This window comes from Fundulus heteroclitus, chromosome 12 (assembly GCF_011125445.2).
Source record: "Fundulus heteroclitus isolate FHET01 chromosome 12, MU-UCD_Fhet_4.1, whole genome shotgun sequence".
In the NCBI taxonomy this organism is placed as follows: Eukaryota; Metazoa; Chordata; class Actinopteri; order Cyprinodontiformes; family Fundulidae; genus Fundulus; species Fundulus heteroclitus.
The window spans coordinates 35763272-35776427 of record NC_046372.1 but is presented as its reverse complement, the minus strand read 5'-3'; the positions used below and the strand labels follow the sequence as shown (position 1 = coordinate 35776427).

The 13156-nt window shown below is 40.1% G+C and overlaps 1 protein-coding gene and 1 pseudogene across 1 annotated transcript in view; both read right to left on the bottom strand.

The window, feature by feature from the left end:
- Nucleotides 1-3478, bottom strand: part of gapvd1 (GTPase activating protein and VPS9 domains 1) — a 65047-nt gene extending 61569 nt beyond the window's left edge. The window contains 1 exon segment of the mRNA XM_036144543.1: nucleotides 3329-3478. The gene's annotated coding sequence lies outside the window, so the exon portion shown is untranslated.
- Nucleotides 3479-6339: 2861 nt separating this feature from the next.
- Nucleotides 6340-12998, bottom strand: LOC118565021 (annotated as a pseudogene).
- Between the last annotated feature and the right edge of the window lie 158 nt (nucleotides 12999-13156).

Below are 13156 nucleotides of genomic sequence, written 5' to 3'. Positions count from 1 at the left end.
CGATATCTGGATCATGGCTACAGCAACAAGGCTTAAAATCAGAGACAAGCGGACTGTCGCTCAGCTTTTCACAAAATGTTTTGACGTCTATCCAGGAGTAATTGTCAGTTCACGGCGGGTCGCAGTTGATCCGCCAAATACTCTTCCGGGATTCGCAGCTCAGTAGAGCGCAACCCTGACAGCCTAACCCAACTGTTTTCTGATTGGATCGCTGATTTGTGATTGACATGACACGGACCAATCAGCTGAGGGGAAGAAAATTCATACTTGTAAGTTGAAACTCACAGCACAGTTTTACATTTTTGCTTCATATCTTTAAATCAGACCTTAACAAAAGAAAATGTTAACCTGTGTAAAAATAAATGTGTTCTTAACTTGCGTAATTATTATTTTTTTTATAAAAATATTTCTTACAAACAAAAATTCTTATCCATGGATGCACAAAGAAAAAATTCACACACATTTTGGTTTACAATGTGAAAAAAAATATACAACTACACATTCTGAGATATATATATTTTTCACTATATCTGCACAGAAAGGTTTGAGTCCTTACACTGGCTCCCTGTATCTCAGAGAATAGACTTTAAAATACTTCTGTTAGTCTAAAAACCACTGAACCGCTTAGCACCTAAATACATTACAGACTTGCTGTATAAACCATCCAGACCACTCAGGTCTTCTGGCTCCAGCCTGCTCTGCATACCTAGAACCAGAACCAAACATAGAGAAGCAGCATTTAGTTCTTACGCTCCACTTATCTTGAACAAACTCCCAGAGGACTGTAAAAATGCTGAAAGTCTGAGTTCCTTCAAATCAAGGTTAAAAACCTATTTATTTAGAATTGCCGGTGGCACCGTTGTATGGCAGCCTCGCCTCTGTCAGTCTGCCCCAGGGCAGCTGTAGCTACTAGCATAGCTCACCATCATCAGGGTGTAAATGGGTGAATGACTGAATGTAGTGTGAAGCGCTTTGGAGGTCGTCAGACTAGTTAAAGCGCTATACAAGTAGAAGCCATTTACCGTTTAAATGTTAAAGGAGCAATAAGCAAACTTTCATTAATTTAGATAGAACTAAAAAAAAAACAGTGATGTGAAGTAGGGGTAGGACTATATAGAAAAAAAACGTATCAATAAAATAGAAATCCTATTGATCCATATCGATAATTGTCAACAAATTCAAAACATATTTTAACTGTCCGGCTAAAACGTTTGTTGGATACAGCCAAACCCGTCTTCTTGTGGATGAGGCATTATTATTTATTTTTACAGTAACAACTTCCGCACAGAAGAGTGTTATGATTAGTGTGATATTGTAACACTGAGTTCACTGATCAAAGAAAAAAATGAACAGTTTTTGAGTTTCAAACTGGCTGATCACTGACCAGCTCTGTACAATCGCCCGATTCCGGTCAGCAGACAGTTTCTTCTGAGCAAAGACCAGAAGTTATCCGTTACCAGTTCACAGAGTACAACAACCAAACACTACACTACTTTTGTATGTCGGTTAATGATTTAAAATTTAGAAAAGAGTGGAGACAATTCAGCCCAGAATCATAACTTTAAACATCCCCCGGAATAAGGGTCAAAACATTTTTTTTTGGTCCAATATATTCCATGAATGCAACTGTTTCAGAGATACGTTCATTCTGACTCCGCACTGTTACGTGTGAGGCACCACAATCCAAGGCAACTTGGTTTAGAAAGCTAAAAACGTGCAGTTTGAATGCCAGCTAGGGGTGGGCGACATGGACTTTGAATTTTATCACCATATCTTGTGGTATGTTTTGATAAGTGATGATAAAAATACTACTTACAGCTTCTTACAGTCTTTTTCAGGAAACTGTGACTGCATTTAATCATACGTTTGATTTTCATTTATATTTATTGATGCTCTCAATAAACCAGCAGTGGAGAAAACAGCAAAAACAAGAATCCTGACAATATTGACAATTTTCAGACTCCACTAGTTGGAATTTATCGTTGTCAAGATAAATCCAAATTCATTATCGGGATAAGAAATTAATAACGATAAAAACGGCCCAGCCCTAACGCCGACTTCAGGTGCAGCTACCAGGAATTGTACAACGTTAGGCAACAATGCAGATATCTAGAATCTGATTCACATTCTAACAATTTTTCCGGTCAACGAAAACCGATGGTACAACAGAAGGCCTGAGTCAGAAACATCCCAAGTTAGCAGGAATATCTTTCACAACTGACGTCCTGAAAAGCAATGAATAACCTGAACAATAGACCCGGCTGGAAGCAAAAGTCATACTTTGTCACACAGCGTGAAGACTGACACAATTTCCAAGCAAAGTGATTAAATCAGCACCACAGAGGAAGTAAGGCTTGTCGACTAAGCATCAGATAGAGCTGATGCGAATTTAAACATGAGGGTAAAACAGTAAAGTTTAATACAAACACGTGACTGAGGTACTCTAGCATGCAGACGACTCACTGCCAAGTTCCCATTACAGCGTTAACCATTGGCCTTACTACAACAGTTGTATTATTTTCTTCTTCTTCCCCCCCACACACACACTTTTGGCAGGTAATGGCATGCGAATCTTCTCGTTTAATGCCAAACACAGCGGGAAGACAACTGTCCCATTAATCACCCCACTTATTGCTGTCATGCCAGTATCTTCGGACGTGACTACGTCCGCCCCCTCCTTAATCTAGTGTTGCCACAAACAGCTGCCTGCCAGTAATATCTGCTGTTGCTAGTTCAGCCACCACTCCAGGCCCAGCTCGCTTTAGCGTCCCATCACCTATTGTGCAGGACGGTGGTTTTTTTTTTTTAAAGCTCGGACATTGCTCTCATGGAATGGAGGCGACACTAAAAACATATAAAAAAATAAAAACACGTTTGCATTTCGCCGCCGACTGCTTTAAACCCCAAAGCTCCAAGTGTGACTGCCAAAAGATGTGCAGGAAAACCCGGGGCTTAGCAAGGCATACACCAAAATCCCGTTTTTTTTTTTATTAACGTCAAGTAAGGTTTTTCCATATCGCCTGCTGAGGTGGCTTATCCGACAGCTCTTCTTCGTGTGAGGTACCACTGAACGAACGGTTTGACGTCCAAAAAACGACAACGAAAGCAGTCCAAGAAAGCCGAGGATAATGCCCAAGTGTGTGTTTGCACTGATTTGGAGGAGGGGCGCAGAAAGCAGCCCTGGTGGAGCGGGGCTAACGCCGTTAGCTATTCTAGCAACACAAGCTAACGACGAGCTAGCTGACTTAGCTTAGCTTTCGGGCTCTGAGGTCCTCGGAGACCAGACGTGGTACAAAATACTCGGCGTGACGTGGGTCGTGCTACTCACCAAACGTAACTGGCCCCTGCAAGTTCTTCCCAGAGTCTCTAAACGCGGCTATTCATGGGATTTGTCGGGTCAGAAGAGCAGTTTGCTGGCGGTTAGCGGTCCAACGTTGGCTGGCTGCGGCTAATCGGGACTCTGTCATTTGCTGTCATCAAAAAGCAGGCATGCGCAAACGGAGAGTAGACGCTGTTAAAGGGAGCTTCCACTTTTTTTAACTAAGCAGGTATTATCTGCGCATCCCAACTTAAAAATGTCTTTTGGAATTTTTTTTTCTCCATATTCAAAATTTAGAGATCTCAGAGATTTTTAAATTTTGAGATTTAGAGAAATTTACAGATCTAAAGGTTTATGGCACACCGATTCCCAGGGTTCATCACAGAGACAGTATGTTTGCTTTGTTTTCAACAGTAAAAGTACCTATTTCTAGGTTATTTTTAAAAAAATTTGTGGCTCTGGATCTGGGTTGTATAATGTTGGCATCACTGCGCATGAAGTGTGTCCTTGCATTCTGCATCACAACAAAATTACCTTTGGTTCCCTAGAAATAAAATCAACACAGACAACATAATAATAAGGTATGTAAAAATAAGGAATAGCTTAAACAACAATAAAAAAAAAGAAATAAGCAAGTTTAAAGAGTCACTCAAGAGTTTGCATCTATGTGTTATGGACAGCTATAGTTGTGGGTGAGAAATTGAACTGTAAACAGTTATAAATGGGGGTGAATAAGGCAACTGTGCATGAATAAACAAAAGATAAATAAATGTGTCAGCGACATCAGTATTGAGTAAATGTAAGTGATGAGCAATAGAAAAGAAGTGCATATCCTCCTATATTGTTACAAGCGTAGGTGGAGGGATATGCTATTAACTTACAAGGTAAAGACAAAGCTAAACAAAACTCGACTGCAATGTAAACCACAGCCAAAAAGACGAGTTCAAGCAGAAATGTGTACTTCAAAATTACTAATTAGTAATTACTTCAAAGAGAAGCAAAGTTTAGAATATTTAAAGAATCTCCCAGTTTAAACTGAGGGCGTCAGGAGTGAAGAACAAGTGCTGTTGATCCAGGAACAACAAACCCAACTCAACCTTTCCAGTTCCAACTTGAAAAGGCAATGGGCTATGCTAATTGCTGTTCTTGGTAAACAGCTATAAATACTGTTAGCAAAATAAAGGGATAACAGTGTATGTATTTGCATTTTATTTTTTTCAAACACTAAAGGAACTAACAGGGTTCACAAACAGAGGTTGCATGATGTCTGTGGAAGAGTTGATAAAATACACTCTTTGTCAGAAGTGCAATAAACTGTTTACTGTGTTGTTAACCCTACATTTTAATTACAAGGCAGCCACATTGGATACGGAAATCAGAATTGGTGAGAAGCCGCTCACTGTTTTTAAATTACGATTTTGTTAATACATGGGGGAAAGGTATGACGCTATATAACCTGGCTGTTTGGGGAAAAGTAATTGCCTTTTGAGCCAATATGGAGAGATTTTGGCTTGCTCCTGTTTGAGCATGAATGGGCTGTTTAAGGATATGGATATTTGACTGGGCCTCTTAGAAATCTTTTTTTTTTTTATCATCAATTTAGTGGTAGGGTTCCTGGTGTGCTTCGTTTACCTGCTGCATAACCCAACTGTGCTTGAGCTCAAGGTTCACAAAATCATGGCTGGCCATTCTCCATTAGGATTGTCTGCTAAAAAGCAACATCTTTCCATTAATCTATGCAACTTTTCTAGGCCGTGAAGCAGCAAGCAGCTCCAGACCATCACTCTAACACAACCATATTTGTTGGTATGTTTTTCACCTCAGAACTCTCCCATGATTCAGTTCTCAGTCCCGTTGAATCATGAACGCTGCCTTCAGCTGAGGAAACAGAGGAGTGCAGGGCTTTAGATGTTGTTCTGGATTCTGTTGTGACCCTCTGGATGAGATATTTATGTCCTCTTGGAGTGATTTTAGTTTGCCTGCCACTCCTGGGAAGGTACACACCACTGTTCCATGCTTTCCCATGGAAAAATGGCCATTTGGTCCACTATCAAAAAGATTGATAAATGGCTTTATAGCCATTCCAGACTGTGAGATGTATGTGACTGTTGATCATCTTACCTTGGATTTCTTTATTCTACTTCATCAAAGACATGTTCTGTCTAAGTAGTTTCTTGTTCAACACGTCTGACAGTAATCGGGTCTGCTTATGGCAAGTAAAACTGAAATTAGGTTTAAAAAATTGCAGTTAATTCCCAATATAACAAAGAGGTTACTTAGTGTTTTTTCACAGTTAGGCTGATTTGGATTGATAAGCAGCAATCCTCTTTGAAAACTGTGTGTTGTATATTCACTGGTTATCCCTGTCTAATAAAAAATTTTTTTATATATATAATCTTAAGCATCTAGGAATGAAAAAATGAAAACAGAATAAATCTGTATGGGGTGTTCTGGAAACATATTGATGGGAGTAATAGGTGCTTTCTGCCACTAGGTTGTGCTCTAACAGCAGAAATGCCAGACCCCTTGAACAGGCAACACCACATAAGATAAAGAAGGACTTGATGCTCACTCACACGTCCACCAGTTGCTTTGTTCATAACTGGAATTAAATCATTCAACAAAAGCAAATAACAGCTTAGCTGTTATTTGCTATTCTTGATGAAGCTTACTTCATGTGCCTTGTTAGTGTTATAGCTCACACATTGAAGTGGGAGACCTAAGTGACTAGCAACTTTGGATTCTACATGTATACATTAATCTAAGTTCCTTTAAAAGCACTTGTCTTTGTGTAAAACGTGTTATGATGGCAAAGTCCTAGTTGAATATTTAAAGTGGTGTCAAAAATGCTGATGAGAGCAAATAATTTGACTGGTTGGAAATGCCTTAAAATATATATATATATATATATATATATATATATATATATATATATATATATATATATATATATATATATATATATATATATATATATATATATATATATCCTAATTTGGGGGAAGAATGTCACACTTGGACACTTGTTAAAGTCCATTTATTATATATTTATACAGCAGTTAGAAACATCACAAAATAGAAACTTGGGGTTGGCTCTTGCACAAAGATATATTTTCAAGGAAACGAGCAACCTTAGCTTAGTGATCAAGGACAATTAAAGCAGGCTAAGTTGAGTGCAGGAGCATTGTAAGGAACATTATTGTTTTAGGACTCATGTCATAGTGCAAACAACTCTCAATTTAAAGGTTATATTCAGTTTTTGTAGTAAAATAGGATTTTACAACGCAAGGTTGCTCTTTCATTGCATATGGTTAAATTCAGAGAGTGTGGCGGTAATAGTTCTCTGGGTCTCTAGGTCAAGATGTCCAAATGATCCGATACTCGTTACATACTGTTTGATATACCTCTCACATTTCTAAGCAGCAACTGTTATCGAAATAATAAATTCACTTATAAGCAAAAGCCATTAAAAATACCTAAATATAAATAACATGCTTTGAGCAAAATAGTTGTCTATTTACAGTTCTAGTTAAACAACATATATCTAAAGCTCTTAATACTTTAGAAATACCTATCCCATACATTGCTCTGTGTCAGATGCATTTGTTTGTTCTTAACTGAAGGCCACTTTCATACTAAGCAATTTGTACAAGAATGACATCAAGCATTAGTATCAAATGAAATGAGCTCCAACTAAAACGCTTAGTCTGATGGGCAAAAAATAAAATACAAATAGATGGCTCGATTGTACTTCTTTGTCTATGAAACATTATTAAATAATGTGTTGTTAAATAATATCCACACAACCATAACAAGGAAATACTTGAATACAAACAGTTGTAATATTACAACCACTGCAAGATGGCGCTTCAATTTCTAATATAACATTTGATAGTGAAAATATAGTTACCATTGCAATAGGGTATTGGCTGTCTTAACTATATCATTGAGATAATGAATGTGCACTCCCTGAATGATATATACTTGATATATTCTTTCTACACTTTAAAACACCTGAATAACTTGGTTTGATCCTAGTCTACATGCAGGCTATTAGTTCTTCTGAGTGCATGATAATCAAGACGAGCCAATACAGGTAAACCCTTAAAAGTGCATTGTTTTGTCTTTAAGTATGGGGAGGAGTTGGGAACAGAGAAAACCCAGCGAGGGGGATGCAGTCAGCAAACTAAGTCACATATTTACACATATACAATTGTTCAATTTGTTAAACCACCATATGTATTTACAGTAAATACATTTAGTGCTGTTGACATCGTTATTGTTGCCATTTAGTGTTGTGCTATATAATATCATCTAAAAGATGAGGAGTGCCCAACCAGTCAAGTGTTCTTGGCTCAGATGCCGCCATGATCATGCACATGAACTGCTTCCCTGTTCTCTTATCTATCGGGTAAATCGTCGTGGGAGTGAACCTTTTGTTACTCTCCACAAACTCGCACAGCTGATTATAGATGTTGGGGTACTCATGTCGGAGGAAGACTCCCCTGGCCCTGAGTTCTCGCTGGATATTGACGAAGCACACCTCTCTCGCTTTCCTTCCCTCCTCCCCGTCTTTGTCAATGTCGGGTGTGCCTGGAGGCGGTGTGAGAATGAGAGTTTCCATTTCACTATCCATCTTGAGCACTTTTTTGTCAGGACTTGAGGAGGCCAAAGACACCTTTGCATATTTTCGAACCGTCGGTGCTTGGACCCTCGGTGAAGGTCTGTTAGGCACTAACTCACCGACAGCTACTGATACATTCAAAAGGAAACATTCATTGGGGTCGTACTCGTTGCCCGCCTGCTGCAATTCTTTGCAATATTCACCGAGGTTGTCCTTAAAGCCATCTAGCTCTCTAAGAGACAAGTACGTTGGAGATATTAGGAGGCTTTCCAGCCCAACTTGCAGGAAGTTCTCTGCAGTCTCTGGATTTGCAAAACCCAAAAAGAGAACACCTCTCCCTCTGGAGAGGAAGCCAGCTTTAGCAATGCGTGAGAAAGCCTTGTGGATCTCTGAATTCTCTCTGCAGAACTTAAGACTATGCCGACACACACTGCTGACACGACCATAGAGACATGTCTCCTTATGGATTTCCCAGTCATCCCTGCGGCAATTTCTTGAGCAGTAAAAGGTGTAACAACTGTGACAGGATTTGAAGTACAAGCAAGCATTGAACATGCTCTCAATCCGATTGCACTTCTTGTTAGCGCACGCCATAGTATCATCTTCATCTGTGCTGTGCTCTGGAGAACATTCTTCTGCGCTCCTTTGGAAGGCATCACACCCACTATCAGGGTCTTTTAATGTGTCTGGGCTAGATTTAGAGGATGGGAGCTGTGTGCTGAGGCATTCTAAGTTTTCGAGTGCAAGGGATTCTGTGTTTTTGTCATTGTCCTCAGTGATCAGTTGTTTTAACTGGTCTAAAAGATTTTCATTTGACTTTTTGCATGTCGGGGGTTTGTAGTCAATGACCAAATCAGCTAAGAGTTCATCCAGCTGTTCCAGACTCTGCTGAAGCGAGAAGTTGTTGTGTTTCCTTTCTTTGGTCATCTCTGTTGTATTGGGTGGCTTCTTTTGATTAAGAAGCCTCTGAGTTGATCCCTTTTCACCATCAGAAGTATCCCAGCTGACAGAATGGACTTCACGACGCTTGGCATTGCCTGCACATAGGTCGTTGTCTGTTATGGTGATCTCCGGAGTAACAAACCAGTGTCCACTCTTAGAATTTTTCCATGGTTTGTTTGAATTCCTCTCCAAGGAGTTCTCCGACATAGAGAGTGCAGCATAGCGCCTTGGTGAACTTGAAAGGTTAAGTATGACCGGTTTAGCTGTAACATCACTGGATGTCCCTTCTCTTGCTTGGTGAAACAGATTCTCATAGCTTCGTCCACGGGGCACAGTGTGCTCTCGTTCATGTCGTGGATATATGATATTGTCCCACGATTTGGAGTGGTTTTTGACATCTGCTCCAAGTCGACTTGCCCTCTGTGTAGCTGTTAGTAAACCAGGGGGGAATGCTAAAGTCTTGTCTCACTCTTGGTGGTGTGTTCTGCGAGGAGTGGCTAGAGAAACCAGAAATGCTAGAGCGATACCAGTCATCTGAAAAGGCCTGAGACATTCTGGGGCGTCGATAACCCTCTGTGTTATATAGCCTTGGTGGAAAGCACTGCTCTTCAGGAGAGAACGGTTTAGAATAAAACAACCTTGAGTTACTCATATGGTATGGAGTAAACCGACTGTCTTCTCCGTAGTACGCTCTAGAAAAGCGGAGTTTGAGAAAAATTTGAACCTTTCTCAGTTGTGGAGTAAGGCCTGTTATATACAGAGTGAGCTGGCTCTCTGTTGATAAGGTGGTCGGTGTAGTATGACCTCACAGGAAGTGTGTGCACCCATCGAGTCCTTGGATCATACTGACTGGTGGTTGCACTACCAAAACTGGTTAGACTGGACCGATCATCCTGGAAGTAAGACCTGGCATAGGGGTGGACTGGATACCGAACAGCGTCCTCTGTATAGAAAAACTTTGTTGGTATGTTAGGATTAGAGTATGCTCTCTGTTCTTGGCTCAGATATGGTGGTGTTGGTGATGGTATCCTGTGCGTGTCCAGGTGCTGGTAAGAGATAGGAGACATGCTGGTGGTATAGAGATACCCTTGTCTAAAATCTCCACTGTAGCATTCACTTGGAGTTGGTGTTGGAGAGGAGGCAATGTGCCGTGGGACATACAAACCGGACCTGCTACTGGCCTGAGAATACCTTTGCCAAAGATGTCCACTATGTGGGTTGGGACTCTGCCTCGATGTGTGCTCTAGTACAGCAGCATCTGGTTTAATGTCCACACGGCACCTGACATGAGGGCTTACAGCTGGTTTCTCTGTTTTATCCTGCTCAAAACAGTCTGACACATAGAGGGGGGTGTGTGGCTGCAGTTTAATAGGATGCACCTCATTCAAGAAAGGCCTGCTAGTGGATTCACGTTGGGTTTCAGCAGTTCTCATGGAATCTGAAATAGCGTGAGATCCATCCCTCCCCTTCCTGACCTGTGGTGGAGATACAGAGATTGGGACCGGGGTGAGGGTAGCCTTTAATCTAGGGGCACTTTTAGACCTTGATCTCCTTTTTGACTCTGACCATGTTAGATAGCTGGTTTTGTCTTCGGTAGTTTGCTGCTGGAACTGCTTGGTATTGAAAAGATCGGGAGATGAAAATCGAAGATGGCCCGGCTGATCCAGTCCATTCCAGATATCTTTGTTTAATGTCTGAGGTTCAGGCCTGTTGTAGTGGTGCTCCATTGAGGAGGAGAAGGACTGTGGATCATCCAGAGACTCAATAAAGTCAAAACTGCGGCAGTGTCTTTTGTTAATTATGTCTGATTTATCAAGCATTTTCAAGTCACATTGCTTTGAGGAATGGAGAGAAACGGAGTGACTAGCAGTGTCGCTTAGTATGATGTCCCGGTACAGATTTGACGCCAGTTTATCAGGGGGATGCGTTCTGGTCATCTTGAAAGAACTCTAAGGCTCTCCTGTCAGTTTGATTTAGGATCAAGACAGCCTATGGAAGAGACAGAAAAAGAAGAAAACAAGTTTTTTCACCACGTTTCTATTGCTCTAAACATTGCTCTAAGTATTTCTCAAGTATAACTGATACAAGCAGAGGTACTCTTGAGTAAATATGTACTCATTTACAAACCTTTATTACTGAATGAATAATTACCTATACATATATTGTTGTTAGACAAGAAGCACAGCTGAAATAAGATAGAAACAATCATGCATTACTAACTTAAAGTAAGAAGGGGGCAAAAAGTGTACACATTGCGATATAGGCAACTAATTGCCATTTATGTGGTATTTGAACTAAAACTATATTTTTATAGGTAACGCTGTGATGTATTGTTGCTAAATAACATCAAAAGAACTTTAACTTAAAGGTGCATAGCCACATTATTTGACTTTTTTATTTATTAATACGTCAGTACCTCACTCTGGTTGCATACAAAGTTTTTATGAAAGATTATCCTGTCCTGCTGGCATATTAGTTATTGTTTTACGCTTTGTTCATGCTCAGTTTGTTAGTAAATAAAGCCTTTCGGCTTTATTTCGGCTTTATAACAGAAAAAAATTCATGATCCCAAGGGGAAAAAGACTGAAATGTTGCTGGGAATAAAGTATGAACATTGGTGTTCACTGAAGCGGACGCTAAAGCCACCGATAGCTCAGATGTAACTACAGAGTTGATTGGCGTGAGTATATTTTCTGATATAAGGCTCTTAAAGTTGCTGTAGTTCAGTGTATTTAATTAATAACGGTTGGTCTTTGATCACACCGAGCTGCCGCTTTACTGCGAGGCATTTCAGAGGGTCAGCCTCGGTCCGGCATTATTTAATACTATTGGTACTTGGTGTATATAACTTTATTTTATCATGATCAAATGGTTTTTGGTCTTTTTTATTTACATATAATATGGCTATATACCTTTAATATAAATGTATAATAAAGACTAAGATTTTTTTCCCCTCTTGGGTTTTTGGCTGTGTTTAGGTAACTCATACAATTCTATTCAGTTTATCTATATTGCTCCAATTCACAGCTCATGCCATCTCAGAGCATTATGAAAAAAAGCCAATTCTATTGAATCACACAGACATACATTCCAACAGATACTAGTTATCAAACATAGCAGTTGGGGTGACAGTAGTGCAGGGGCTAGGAGTTTGCCTGTAATTGACGGGTTGCCGGTTCAAACCCCTGCTCTGTCTCAGGGGCTCAGGATACCATTACCAACAACACCATTTTAACCAGCTATGTTTTAAACATGATGACTGCAAAAATAACTGACAGTCAGTACTTATATGACTGACTGAGAAGGTACTACTCTGTGGTCAGAGGGGCCGGTGGCGCCAATTGTATTGCAGCTTCACCTCTGCTAGTCTAGCTTGTCACCGCCAGCATGCGAATGACTGAAAGTAGTGTGAATTTAGTTTGAGGTCATCTGGACTTGATAAAGCGCTATACAAGTACAGGCCATTTACCATGCAAGTCAAATTCACTTCAATATTCAAAGTGGTTAAAATTTTAATGTAAGGAAACCCAGCAGGTTGCATCAAGTTACTGACTTACAGAGTTCACTCATCTGGATGAGCATATAGAAAACACTTGCCACGTGTTGTTCACACTGCAGCAACACCTCATACCAAGCATGTGGTGACAGTGGAAAGGAAAATGTCCTTTTAACAGGAAGAAACCTGCAGCTCAACCAGGCTCAGTATGAATGGCCATCTGCCATGACCATATTGAGGTTTGAGGGAAACAGCATACACATAAAAATAATAAAGAAGCGTTGATCCGAGAGTACTTTCTATGTGAAAGAAAAGGAAAAGGTCATGGCAGTACTAGCTCCTTTAGTGGCTTCATCTATGAAAGAAACACAGGTAAGCAGATAAGCTCTGAGCAAGTTTTCAAGTCTAGAGAATGAAAGAGAGCACATACGGTGAGTCGCAGTAACAGCTCACCCAATAGCCGTGTCTAGGAGAGAGACAGGGTTAAACACTGATAGAAAGGACCAGGTGTATCATCTACGAGAACAGGAGGTTGTTGGCAGTAGTAGCCCAGGTGCCCCCTTCCAGGACGGTGTCACATCTAAACAGAGAAGCAGGCCAGAAGTAGCTACTATGAAGAGAAAGAACAGAGAAAGAACATAAAATTAAACGATGAAATAACAATAAATAATGCAAATTTAGAAAGTAGTAGAAATGACAGAATCCTATTTCAGTTTAATACAACAGAATTGCTCCAATCAAATCAATTCCAATATCAGAATCAATGTCTGTTGTT